Source organism: Eulemur rufifrons, chromosome 14 (assembly GCF_041146395.1).
Source record: "Eulemur rufifrons isolate Redbay chromosome 14, OSU_ERuf_1, whole genome shotgun sequence".
In the NCBI taxonomy this organism is placed as follows: Eukaryota; Metazoa; Chordata; class Mammalia; order Primates; family Lemuridae; genus Eulemur; species Eulemur rufifrons.
In genome coordinates, this window is record NC_090996.1 from 31074738 (window position 1) to 31088873 (window position 14136).

Sequence of the window (14136 nt, forward strand, 5' to 3'; positions counted from 1 at the left end):
AATCTGCTCAGGCCTTCAGGCAAGGGGGAATCCGCGACCGAAAATGAGTCTGTGCTTGAAAGGAGGGGGTGATGGAAACAGGGCTTGCAGCTTTCAAGCAGTAAACAGCGCACAAAAAAAAAACAACAACAACAAAAAAAAAGCTGGTGATAATTAGAACAAAGAACTGATATTTCTATCACATTTATTTTTCCCAAAGGACTATTGCATTCACTTTCTGTTTTGTGCAAATGGGATAAATATTAGCTGAGCACCTACTAAGTACTAGGCATTCTCTCTCTTCATCCTCTAAACCAGGTGTCCCCGACTTACGGTGAGTTGTATCATAATTTCATAATATGTAATAATGATATGAATGCAAAATAATAGAAATAAGGTACACAATAAATGTTATGTGCTTGAATCATCCCCAAACCATCCCCCCTCTCTCCCCAGTATGTGGAAAAATTGTCTTCCATGAAAACGGTCCCTGGTGCCAAAAAAGTTGGGCACTGCTGCTCTGAATGGTACAAGGTCAGTATTGCTGGCCCTGGTTTACAGATAGGGGAACTGAGGGTGACAGAAAGCACAGAAGAGGGACTGGATTTCAGAACCGTCGTGCTCTACGATCTCTGCTGCAGCTGTGACCCTAAGTTGCTTCACAAGGCCCAGTGTGGTAGACAGGGCAAGATGAACACCCCCACCTGAAGATCATGAGTGGATTAATAAAATGTGGTATATGTATACCATGGAATTCTACTCAGCCACAAAAAACAATGGTGATCTAGCACCTCTTGTATTATCCTGGATGGAGCTGGAGCCCATTCTACCAACTGAAGTATCACAAGAATGGAAAAACAGGTACTACATGTATTCGCCATCAAATTGGTATTAATTGATCAACACTTAAGTGCACACATGGAAGTAACATTTATCGGGTGTCGGGGAGGGGGAAGGAGGAGGACGGGATGGGTAAATTCACACCTAATGGGTGTGGCACGCACTGTCTGGGGGATGGACACGCTTGTAGCTCTGACTCAGGTGGGGCAAAGGCAATATATGTAACCTAAACATTTGCACCCCTGTAACATGCTGAAATGAAAAAAAAAAAGATGTTAACATTAGGGGAAGTTGAGTCAAGGTCATACAGGAACTCTCTATACTATTTTTTCAATTTTTCTGTAAGTCTAAAATTATCTCGAAATAAAAAGTTAAAAATACAAAAAAAAAAAAAGAAAGAAAGAAAACTGGAACTTAGAGAGTTTGAGTGGCTCTCCCAAGACACACAGCTCAAGTACGTCGCTAAAGACCCAAGATATTCAGCCCTTTGTCAAGAGCATCGAGTTCCACAGCTTAAATAGTCTCTTCAAGCAAAAGGCAGGTGCTTGCCGAGCGGACACACGTCACCAGGGAAGAACACGGGGTTGTGGCTGGTGCCTGCGCGCCAGCCTCAGTCTGACCAGGACCCAGCCTCTGCACATTTCTATGAATTTAATAAACGTTGTTGGTATACACTGGGGAAAGGGAAATCTCAGATAAAAACCCCCAATTTTAAGCTGAGAATGTCTATTATTAAAGTGAATTATTGAGGGCTGTTCTGGAGAAGACTTTTCACATAGAGCTATGTCAAAACCCGGCACGCTGGGGAGAAGGTGGGACTATGCCATTACCACGCTAAAGACATTTCGCAGCTGCCTTCACAGGCTGACCAGGGTGGAGCAATAGCGGAGCCCTCTGCCCTCTCATCACTCAACTGGGATCAGATCCGCAGGCCCTGTTTCCTACTTCACACCCCAGACCCACCCAGCTGCCTTCGCCCTGAAGGAAGAAGGCTCCCAAGTCCTTTCCCACAGACGACCTTCGCTTCTCTGTTTCAGGATGGGAGATAAACTCTTCTTTTCCACGGTGGCTGGGCGGTTTAAACGAGACCGCATATCTGGAAGGGCTAATGCAATGTTTGACACATCACAGACAACGGGCTAAATGATGATACTCTTCACCCGTACACCTTGAATTGACAGATTGGCCCACTCAGAGCTGCCACGTGGAGCTATTTCAAGGTGTTGGTTCCAGGGATCGGGAACCATGCAAAGGATGTTATCAACATTCCCAGGATATCTCTGGCATTTAGATGGGACCCATTTCTTCACCAAGTAGGACACAGATACAGCAATGACTGTAGTCAGTTTCAGGGTTACTGTTAGCTGAAAGACAAGCATACGGATTCGATTCCCCATGTTCAGAGGCTGAGGTTTTTGTTGCATTTACTGAAAAGCTGGCAAAAATGGCTCCTGAAGTCACCCGAATCGTTTATAATGATGGTTGATTCCCAATTGCATTAGAAATCCTCCCACTGTGGATGTGCCGATGTCCAGAATCGGGAACCTCAGGGCAAGCTGGAACCTCAGACCTCACACAAGGGACTACCACACCTCTCCACCCGCTGCACGTTTTCACCCCATCACACACACTCTCGCACTTTCTCTCCAGCAGCTCCGCTGGGTTGCTACACCATTTCTCTAACTCTCCTCCCACTCCTCCCCTCCACCCCCTTAAAAAGAGAAAAACCTTCCCTTTGGACATATTTTTTCCCTTAAGCCACTTGGAGCAAATTCTGCTCATCTTCCTCTCGCTAGTCCTCTTAGCTATTCCGACAAGGTGACTCCGTGCCCTCTTGGTGTCCCCTTCTCCGTTCTAGGTAACTACAGTGCTGTCCCAACATGGAAAACCACATTATATAAAGGTACCAACATGTTCTATATATCCAAAGTAAAGTGAAAAGACATCAAAAAACCTCTCTTTTATAGACCCACTCTAACAAATGCGTATTACTTAAAACGCACGGGATTTGACTCCAGTCCTTCATCACTGGGCTGCGAGGGTTCCTCCATTTGAAATGCACTCATTTGATTTGGAGTTACTTTTCTCCATGGCTTTAACACAGTGTGGGGAGGAGGAGGAGTTCAAATTATATACTTATGAATCAAAGTCAAAGTCTCAATTATGTGTGGGAGTCCGAAGGTTCAGACAGAACAGATCCAGCAATAAACAACAAGATGCTTAGATGTCCTTGTGAGACTCTGCTGCCAGCCCTAAGAAAGCCCTCTGGTGTCATTTCTGTATTTTTTGTGTGTGTGTGTGTTGTACAGATTTTCCTGAGCTCTGGGTCCATTTTTCACCAACCTTCCACCCAGCTGGGTGGTTATGGGGAGGGAAGGAAAAGGTCATGTTTGCAGTGGAGGATGTTACATCCAATTCCACCTTGAAGTCTGAGGCTGGTCCCCAGGGCCCAAAGAATTAAAACCGACGCAGTGAACTTGACTTGCATGTAGTTACTTTCATCTTAATAAGGTGAGAGCAGCTTGGGGGGTGGGGGGGTCCCAGGAACATGTAACTCAGGCCTGGCCATATGGAGCCAGCCTGGAATCTGTCAAGTCCACTTAGCACATTTTCTCTTTGGGGAGCCAGCCAGGCAATCGCGTTCAGGGGGCAGGAAAGGGCTGTTGAAATATTGAAGCTAAAGCTGATATAAAGCCAGATGCATAACCACCCTCCCCCACCCCATGCCCCACGGGTAAACATTCTTTCCATAGACCCAAGCTGAGCCCAGGTACTGACAATGATTTAGGGGCTGTTTGGGGATAGAAACTGAAATGGATGGTATGAATATATGTATTTCAGGAAGAAGTAATAAGCGTGTTCCTCGTTGTCGGGGGATGAACCACATTTGCATCAATGTCTTATTTCTGCCCTGAACAACTCAAGAGACAGATATACCAATTTCAGCATCCGTGGGAATGCTATTATTTTGTGGTTGGTTTTGTGATCCTCATGTGTGATAGATCTTACGAACAAAAAGTAGTAAGAGAAAAGGCAGAGATTTGGGAGAAGGGGAATAAAGGAAGTAACCGTTAAAGAGCACGTTACCCACGGTCCCAGCCTGACAGAGAACGTCGCGTACACTTCTCGGCACGGGAAGGCAAGTCTGGGACTCCGCACCCATGCAATTCGGCTGTGATGGATGCGGGGGATGAGGGCATCTCTGTAGAGCTTTGGAGGAAAAGCTAGAATTGAAAATGTAATCTCCGTTTCATACTTTTCACTGATATTCAGCATAAAAGCAATGCTGGCCTATTCAATGCAATTTATATGCAGCCTCATACATCTTTGCAGGGATTTTGTGGGGAGAACAAATCCTAGTGACATCCTCTTGCCTCTGTGGTACAGATTTGCAGGGGGAGGTAGCGATGCTTCAGAGGGGTCTTCCTGGGGAGATGAAACAGGGGATTTCATTTTGTACAGTTTATAGAATGTGCCCCAAAGGTGACATTTCCAGGGATACCTGGGCATCCTTATCCCTTAGAGATGAGGAAGACTTCATTTTCAGAATGATGCTCATTTAACTTCTCCTAAGGAGAAAATGACAAAAGCAACTCCAGTTTTCTGCCTGCATCTTCTGAGTTGCATGAACTCAGGCAAGTTACACCATCTAACAGGTGTAACGTGTAATACAGTAAGAATAACCAACATCGATTCAGTGATCTGTATGTGTCAGGCATTTCTCAAAGTGTTTTGCACACATCATCTCATCGAATCGTCACATATTACAGATGAAGGATCTGAAGACAAGAAAACGTTAAGGAGACTGACTAGGACCACAGCTTGTGATTGTGGGGGAGATGATTCAAACTCAAACATTCGGATCTCAGCGTCTGTTTTACGAGTTACTATACTTCCAGAGCTGCCCCTCTGGCGTGAACTTCTTAACCCAGTTCCTGGGATACACTCAATAATGCTATCTGGGATACACTCAATAAGCACTCAATAAATGCTATCTCATAGCATTTACCAATACATGTAGACAGGAATATGTTTCAGGCACTCTGTTAGCTGCCTTAATGCCTCACAACAATTCGATTCTCGTTTTCATATGGGAAAACTGAGGCCCAGATAGGTTCGATAACTCGTCCAAGATCACTGGGTGGCAAACAGCAAAGCCAGGATTATAACCCAAAACTCGGTCTCCAGAAACATGACCTTAGCTACATCTCCATACAAAAACACTCATCCTACAAGTCTGTTAATCAGTAGCTCCAGCATTTAAAACGAAACTACACACTCTCCGCTTTTTCTCTTGAGTAATCTCCCTCCTTTTGAGTTAACAGAAAATGGCAGAAAGAAACAGAGACCCCCTCCTGGTCTCTACATGAAAGACAATCTCTTGAGAGGAGCCCAGGGTCATTAAAGAGATACCCATCTGTGTCTTCTAAACTCTCATAAACTCTCCCAATTGGTTCTTTTTGCTTAAGATTGCTTTTGCTATATGGGGTCTTCTCTGGTTCCATATGAAGCATAAAATTATTTTTTCTAGATCTTCAAAAAATGATGTTGATATTTTCATAGGGATTGCACTGAATCTGTAGATCGCTTTGGGCAGTATAGACATTTTAACAATGTTGATTCTGCCGACCCATGAGCATGGTATGGTTTTCCACCTGTTTACGTCCTCTGCTATTTCTTTCCTTAGTGTTTTGTTTTCTCCCTGTAGAGGTCTTTCACCTCCTTAAATACATTTCTAGGTATCTTATTTTCTTTGTTGTGATTGGGGATGGGATTATTCACACCTAATGGGTGCGGTGTGTACCATCTGGGGGATGGACACACTCGAAGCTCTAACTTGGGTGGGGCAAAGGCAATATATGTAACCCAAACATTTGTACCCCTGTAATATGCTGAAATAAAAGAAAAAAACTCTCATAAACTCACAAAAGACTTTCTGGTTGTGAACAACCTCTCCCTGCTGTCAACACCTGGGTTGTGTGGAATCATCCAGAGTACAACCCCAGAGCATGCAAGAATCCCCAGTGGAAGACAGTGGTGCATCAGTGTGCTTGGAACAGCAGACACTCAAAAACGTTGGATGAAAATAGGAGAGTGAATGGATTCAGCTAACCAACTGCATTAATAGTAACAGCCAGCACCCAAAGCATGCATATGGTGCTCAATGACTAGAACCCTCATGCTAAATGCTTTAGGCTCATTATCTCATCTCATCCTCACCAGAAATCCCTGGAGTCCATTTCTCATATCATGCCCATTTTACAGAAGTGAAAATTAATGATTGCAAAGATAAAGTATTAGTAACTTACACAAAGCCACACAAGTAATAAGGGGTGAAGCCAGGCTGGCTCTAGAGCCAGGCTCCTGAATAGTGGGGCTGTTCACCAGGTCACTGGGGGCCAATGTCAAATCTCCCTAAATCTGTCTAATGGAGAACCCACCCTTAATTGTAAAGCATTAGAGGAATGACTATATAACCCTCATCTTGACCGTGAAGGGCACTCTGGAACTCAAAGAGGTGAGAAGGGGCCATGTATTTGGTAGTATAACAACTAGGAGAGATGGAGGGAGTGTTGTTTATAATGAAAAATAATATTGATTTTAAAATAGCATTCCAGTTTTTTTAGTTGTAATATTTAATATTTTGAGAAGTCAATTTTATTTCAGTATATCTATAGGCTTAATACAATCCAATTGATATCAATATATATTTTTTAATAGACAAGATGGTGCTAAAATTTACCTGCAAATACAAAAGATGGAGAATATCTGAAATATCTGAGAAAAAAAACAAAGTCACAGGACTTGAACCACTCCAATCTGTTTTTTTTTTTTTTTTTTTTTTTCTTTTACTTCAGAATATTACAGGGGTACAAATACTTTGGTTACATATATTGCCTTTGCACAGCCCAGGTCAGAGCTGCAAGCATGTCCATTCCCCAGAAAATGTGCACCGCACCCCTTAGGTGTGATTTTACCCATCCTCTCCTCCCCTGACACCTGCCCAACACCCAATGAATGTTACTTCCATATGTGCACATAAGTGTTGATCAATTAGTGCTTGCCAGTTAATAGGTAGTTCAAAAAGTGCTTGAGGGAGACTAGAAAAAGTTTGCAAGCTGGATGTTATCTGGGTACCTGGCACACCCTTTAGAATCACTGTCCCCATAGTCGTTAGAATTGTCTAGGAAGAAAGCAACTGGGAGACAAGGATGAACATCCCCACACTCTGTTCATGTATGAACACAGCAAAGAAGGGGGGTTGGAGTGGGAGCTACTAATAGATCAGAAGACACTACTCCTTGGATTGCACAATATTCTCTCCCCGCCCCTTTTTTTTTTTTTTTGCAACCATCAAATTTAACCAAGTAGAGCACAAAAATATTGTTTCAGGATCTGCTGCAGTAAATCATGATATGGGTAGGCAAAGAGGAGAATAAATAAACAAATCACTTCATTGAGTATCACTATGTTGCGGGTCCTTTATACCTTATGTTACTAATCTTTTGCATCAACCCTTAAGCAGAGACATTCTTCTCCCCTCTGATGATAAGGAATGTGAAGTTTCGAGGAATGCAGAGCTTGCTAAAGCCACACAGCTAGTGAAAGGCATAGCCAAACCCATGACCTTTATCAGACTTCCAAACCTGTGATGCTAATACTGCACTTGCTCTAAATAAAGCAAGATACACTGAAGAGAAATGCCACCATTTCCATGATTCATACTATGATTCTGATATTTTTATCTGATAGTATTTTTATCTAATAAAGTGTATAAAACAAGTCTTTGTTTCTGTACCTTTTACTTATGAAAAAATTTTTCCATTGCCCTAGACTTGGTTTTAATGGAGTGTGACCACATGTTACTATTGATGTGAATATGCTTGTATATATTGATTGACTATCTCTGGATTAATGCACAAAAATGGTAATGGTGGGGTCTCTGGGGAGAAAAACTTGCATAGCCAGAGAGAGAAATGAGATCAGGCATTTCACAGTAAACCCTGTATTGCATGTTTGCATTGTGAACTGCATAAGTGTAATACTCTAGAACACATTATTTTATATCACAATAATATAATATTTTCTTTGCAAGTTTCATATGACTGGTTTCCAGACTAACATTGCAGCAATAGTGGAGAAAATCGACTTCCAAATGAGTTAACCCATCAAGAATCAAGTGTTACAGAGAAAGAAGGTACTATGGTTAATGGAAAGTTTATGTTGCTTACGAGATTTTTCTCCACTGATAATACCATGTATTTAGACTGAAATTCTGTAAAGCCCCAGCCACCTTTCATTCTAAAGGAGAAAAATGACATATCTATGGCTATATCTATATTTTTCTATCTCTAATTTAAAAGAGAAGCTACTTTTTCTCCCACTGCACTATAGAGAAAAAACATAGAAAAACTTATAAGCATGTTATATGCTCTTTGATTTTTTTTTTAATGCAAATACCAGGCAGGATGTATTAAAGGAGAGATGCCAGGTGTAGCAGTTATGTTATACACATATGCTAAACTATTCTCGCCAATTTTTCTACTACTACTTCATTTGTACCCTGTGAAAGATCCGGCCCCAAATTCCCTTCTGTCAGTTTCTTCAGCCTACACTGAGTGGGGCTGACATTTGACCCGTGGAAGCAGGAAATGCCATGGAATTAGGGCATGCCAAACCGGTGACACTTCTTCCCAGCATTAGTGACAGCCAATCTGTGGGTCAGACCCTGGAGCTCCCAGACAGTAGAGAATCACACATCACTCTTAAGGGAAAGAGACGGAAAGTCTTAACCTCGCCTGTCTCTTCTACTTTAAATACATCCACAGAGGGCAAGACAACGGACAGAACTTCAAATCATTTTTGAGTGCAACATCTATGAATTCTCCCCCTTTTTTGATCCACTGTGCATAGCTCATGGGTAAAGAAGCCACCTCTACCCCCTTTCAGAATTTATTATAAATTAGGGAATATCATGACCTATTCTGTTAAATGTCCTAATAATGTTCAGATGTAAACTGGACTATGTGCCCCAATATTACATCTTTCCACTGGGGTGGCTCATCACCTTCATATAAGCTGGTTCAAACTTTTGGGACAGGGCATCTTGGAACATCTACCAAAATTTAAAAGTACATGTACGTTTAAAAATGGAGCCCGGTAGTTTTCCTTCAAATAATTTGCCCCATGGGTATACTCACAAGGTACTCTAAGAGACTGTAGTTTCATTGGTAAGAGCCAAAAGCTCAATGCTCTTCCCAATGAGGAACAGTTAAATGACAACATCTCTATGTGATGGATGAATACTTATTAGATAGAGCATGGCAGATGTATATTCAAAATTATAGAAAGCTCCCCCAAGAATGACTGTAAATATACAAGATTCTGTCACTGTGGTTATCTTTGTAGAGAGACTGGTTGGGAAGGACATTTTTAATTTTCATTTGATTCCTTCATTTCCTCTATGAATTACCTGTTTGTACATTACTTTTGTATTTAAAGTTCAATAGTATCCATTTTGGCAATAGGATCATGGATAATAGTGTCACTGGTTCATTTTATTAAATATTAAAATTATTTTTAGGGTAAACAATATACTCCCCTACCGCACCTTGGGTTCCACTCTTTATCTATGCTCTATGCTAGTTTAACATGGTGTGTTCTCTTTGCCCTAGACTCTTGTTTATAATCACATGTTCACCCACTGGGCTTGATAGTAGGTATCAAATTCTGCTCCTTGAGGAACCTGCTTAGGCTCATCCTCTGGGTATCCTCACCTTTCTATCCATCCATCTGTCTATCCACCCATTCACCTACCCATTTACCCACCCACATACCCATCTGCCCACTCATCCATCTAAGCATCCATTCATCCACCCACCCACCCACTTACTTACCCACCCACCCACTTATCCATCCACCCTATAGTCACACATTCCAAATATTTGTTGAGCACCTCATAAGGAGCCACACACTCTATGTCATGGGGAAACAGGGACAAACATCTTACTGACATGGCACCTGCAGTGAAGGTGCTGGAAGTCCAGTGTGACAGGCAGACAGGGAAATGAGCTCCCAAACTCTGTGAGATAAGCACCATGGTAGAGGTGACCCCAGGGTGTGGCTAGGTTATACAGTTGGGCAAAGAAAGTCTTTCTGAACAGCATTATTCACACTAACCAAAAGGTGGGAGCAACTCAAATGCCCATCAACAGCTGAACAGATAAGCAAAATGTGCTATATGCATACAATGGAATACTATACAATCTTAAAAAAGGACAGAAATTTGGACACATACTACAACATGGATGAACCTCGAGGACATGATGTCGAGTGGAATAAGCCAATCACGAAAAGATAAATAATGCATGATCCCATTTATATGGGATACTTAGAGTAGTTAAATTCATTAAGACAGAAAGAAGAATGGTGGCTGTCAGAGACTGGGAGAGGGCGGACAGAGTTAGTGTTTAATGGGTTCAAAGTTTCCATTTTGCAAGATAAAAACCTTCTGGAGATCGATGGTGGTGATGATTGTGCAACGATGTGAATATACTTAATGCCAGTGAACTATATACTAAAAGATAGTTAAATGGTAAATTATAATGTTCAATATTTGTTCATTACTTGTGACAAATGTACCATAATAATGTAAGATATTAACAACAGAAGAAACCAGGTATGGATATGTGGGAACTCAGTACTATATTCACAATTTTTCTATAACTCTAAAACTATTCCAAAATAAAATTTTTATTTAATCAAAAAGGCTTCATGGAGGATGTTACACCTAAGCTGAGATGTCAAGGATGAGCTGGAGTTGCCCCAGGGAGCAGTGTATGGTAAGGTCATTTCGGCCAAGGGGACCTCATAGGCAAAGGTTCAAGGGTGAGACAAACATAGCCTGCTAGGTTCAGAAACCAAAAATTACTCCATCTTGCTGGGACTAGGGTTCTAAGGCCCCAAATTCGTCAGTCAGGTCATCTGGTCGGGACCCTATGATCCTAGCCCCATGGGGGTCCACCGAAGGGAAGGGTTTGCTCATGGTGCTTAGAGAAACAAGACTGAGCTGCCCCAAGAACCTTCTAGTAATAAACCCCTGTTCAGAGGCTGGCCTGAGACCACTTGCCACAGTTCACAACCACCTATCTTTGGGGGACTTTAAAACACACTGTGCACACTCATCATTTGGCATTTTATCAATGAACAATTTCCTTGGATTCCTAAATGGCTCACACTGGAACCTTCATCACACCCCAAGATGCAAGCTCTCCCATCTCAGAAGTTCCATGCACATCAATGCTAATAACTAGATAGGGAAATGGAAGGAAAGAAACTCCCATGCATTATTTGCAAGTTGTCACATAAAAAGGACAATCCAAGTCCCTCAAAAATAAGCAGTATGTTGGGGGTGCAAAGCAGCGTAAGTTTATCTCCCTAACAGCTTGACACAGTGTCAACGATCTAATCAGGATACATGCAGGGGAGAAGAATTTATTGTTTTAATTATAATCTAAAGCGCAGCCTTATTTTTTTGATAAGGTGCTGGAGCGTACACTCTTTGGGGTGTTCCTGACGCTAAAGGTCGGAAGGGTGTGCTGAGGGGAGCTTGCTCATTGTCTACGCCCTCACAGCTCTTTTGATCCTGTGCACCAAGCAATTTTGCTGTGGAGATTTAATCCCAGGGTTTTCCACACACAGCTTGTTACCTTCTTGCCAGCTCAACCAAGTTATGTGATGCTCGTTTATTTGCAAGCAGCTAAGCTGATTCTGTTCTCAGAAGCTCAGCAGCTAACAAGCCGGAATTAGGCATTTTCCTCCTGCTTCGCTTGCTGTGAATGTATTGGATTCAGCTAAAGGTTTTCCCTCTTAGCAATAACCTGTTATCCAAAATGTACAAATTACGGACATACCAACTCAAGTTCAATGACCGGAGTTCTTGGACTGCATCAGATCAGGCTCATTACTTTGGCTACAGATTGAGCTCTCGGGAAACAAAGGAGGACTCTCCAGGGATGGAAGTCAGGCAGGACAGTAGTGGTTTCCAAAAAGATGTAGTGGGAGTGGACTGCCCGTGCACCGTGGAAAGTCACGGGGTGTCATTGTAAGCAGATCCAAGTCCATCTCTCTGCTTTTCTGTAGGTGCACAACCTTATTTAATCCTCAAACACCCCAGCAAGGTCACTCTTATTACCATACCACATTTTTACAGTTGAATTGTCTTGCCCACAGTCCCACAGCTAGTAAATGACAGAGCTGGGATTTGAACCAATGTTGATTTGATTCCAAATTCCATCTTCTCACCCATTATATTATACTGCCTTCTCTAACATTCTAGGGGTTGAATGTCCTCTCTGGGCATTTGGGGTTTTTCAACCACTATGGCTGTTACACTGCACTGTCCTCTTTGTTCAAAGTACATGTCTTTAAGAAAGCCCCAAAAGGCAGACACACACAGTCCCCAGAGTCAGGGGCTGACCTCAGAGACTGTCAAATCTATGAGACGTGGTATGTACGAGGCCCCCTACAGCAACCATATCCAGCAGGTGTCTGTCTTTGGCATTAGTTCCCTACTTTGAGGTGGCCCAGGAGATCACAGGGGACTCATTAAAAAGTCCCCTTGTCATTATGCCTAAGTCCAGAATTCTTATTCTAGCACTTAAGGACTCAAAGAAGTCTGATTATCTCTCTAGGAGATACACCATCAGCTACCTCTGTTAGACACTTGTGTTACTTATCGGTCACATCACAATTCAAAATTATGTACATGTTTATTCGCTTTGTTTGCTCAACATGCTGAAGTTGCACAGGGACAAGAACCATAACCGATTTCTTCACCTCTGTTTACCAAGTGCCTGACACTGCCCCTGGAGCATGGTGGTTGCTTCGTAAATATGTGTTGATTCGATGAGTTTCTTCTGCAGCTCAGGAGCCTCCGTTCCTCCAGCCCTTCTTGGGTAGACACAATTTCTGGCCATTCTACCGTCTTGCTCTCTTCCTGTTCCAATTTGTTCTAATCCCTTTGGAAGGGTGGGGTCTCCAGCTTAACTCTTGGCATATGATCAGACCAGCTTGGAATAATAACACAGCTCCCCTGATTAAGCACATAAGCCCATGCATCATATGGATGTTTGATGTCCGCCATTTAATAACTCAGACAGGTGAGTACCCCATCTTGCCCTTTTATAGATGTGGATACTGAGATTCAAAGGAGCAGGACTTGCTAAGGATGCAGAGCCAGTGAGTGCAGAGCTGAAATCCAAAGCAATGATCTTGCCTTAATACTCTAAGCCCTTCTTCTTGGTGGTGCTCAAAGGCAGGACAGCTTGGAGTTGAAGGAAACATCACATCTGGGCTCCACCAGCCACCCTAGGATTGGGGTGAGTTTTTAAAAACTAAGCCCCCCTTTTCTTATCCATAAAAGGAAAACAGCAGTACCTGCCTCACAGGTGTGTGGTGTGAATTTAATGAGATAATGCACTTAGAAATGAGTTATTCTTCTGGCATGAAAAAAGCACTCACTTAATTTAACCTTTATTATCATTATTAGATAGTATAGGTCTGGTAAACCACCAAAAGCAATAACATTATCTCTATATGCAATACTGCAGAGTGGAACTGTTGGGATTCTTGTTCTATAAATTCTGCTTTTATTATTAGATACAAATTGCAACTGTGCTGGCTTTTTGGCAGTTGACTCCTCTTGCTGACCCAGACGGTGTTCCCTGATGACTAAAACCAGGCACCTTTGCCCTGTACTCAGCCCCACGGCTAGCTGAGCCTAGAGAAAGACCCTAAGCAGGTTTACCCCAACATAAGCTCAGGGTCAGAAAACAGAGCCGATACATTTTCTACTTAAAACTGGAACGGTGAGATGTGTTACAAAGACATCTGCGTCCAGTTATCCATAAGGCATTATTTCCAGTAACAAAACTGCTCAGAGGAGCTCCAAGAGATGCTTCTGTTGGGCAAGAGTATATACTGATGGACAGATAACAGTCAACATTAAAAACGCTCTCCATCAATTATTCTAACCCTTCAGTGTAGATGAGAACCACCTGGGTCACCTGCTGCAAATACACACTCCTGAGCTCAGCATCAGAGAGTGATTTTGATTCACCAGCCTGAAGAGGGACCCAAGAATCGGCAAATGATAAATGCTCCCATTGACTCAGAAGCAGGTGATCCCTGGACATCCTTTGAGAATCCACTACACGGACAGGCTCTATAAAGGCAGATGGAACATTCCTGAGAAATCTCAGAAGCAGTTAGGTATGACCACCACTGTCACTATTGGCTTATTTCTCTGAGCCAACA

General features: G+C 42.5%; 1 protein-coding gene across 32 annotated transcripts in view; it reads right to left on the minus strand.

The window, feature by feature from the left end:
* The window catches only part of RBFOX1 (RNA binding fox-1 homolog 1), a 1926172-nt gene that overhangs the window by 199733 nt on the left and 1712303 nt on the right, over nt 1-14136 (minus strand). The gene's annotated exons all lie outside the window — the stretch shown is intronic.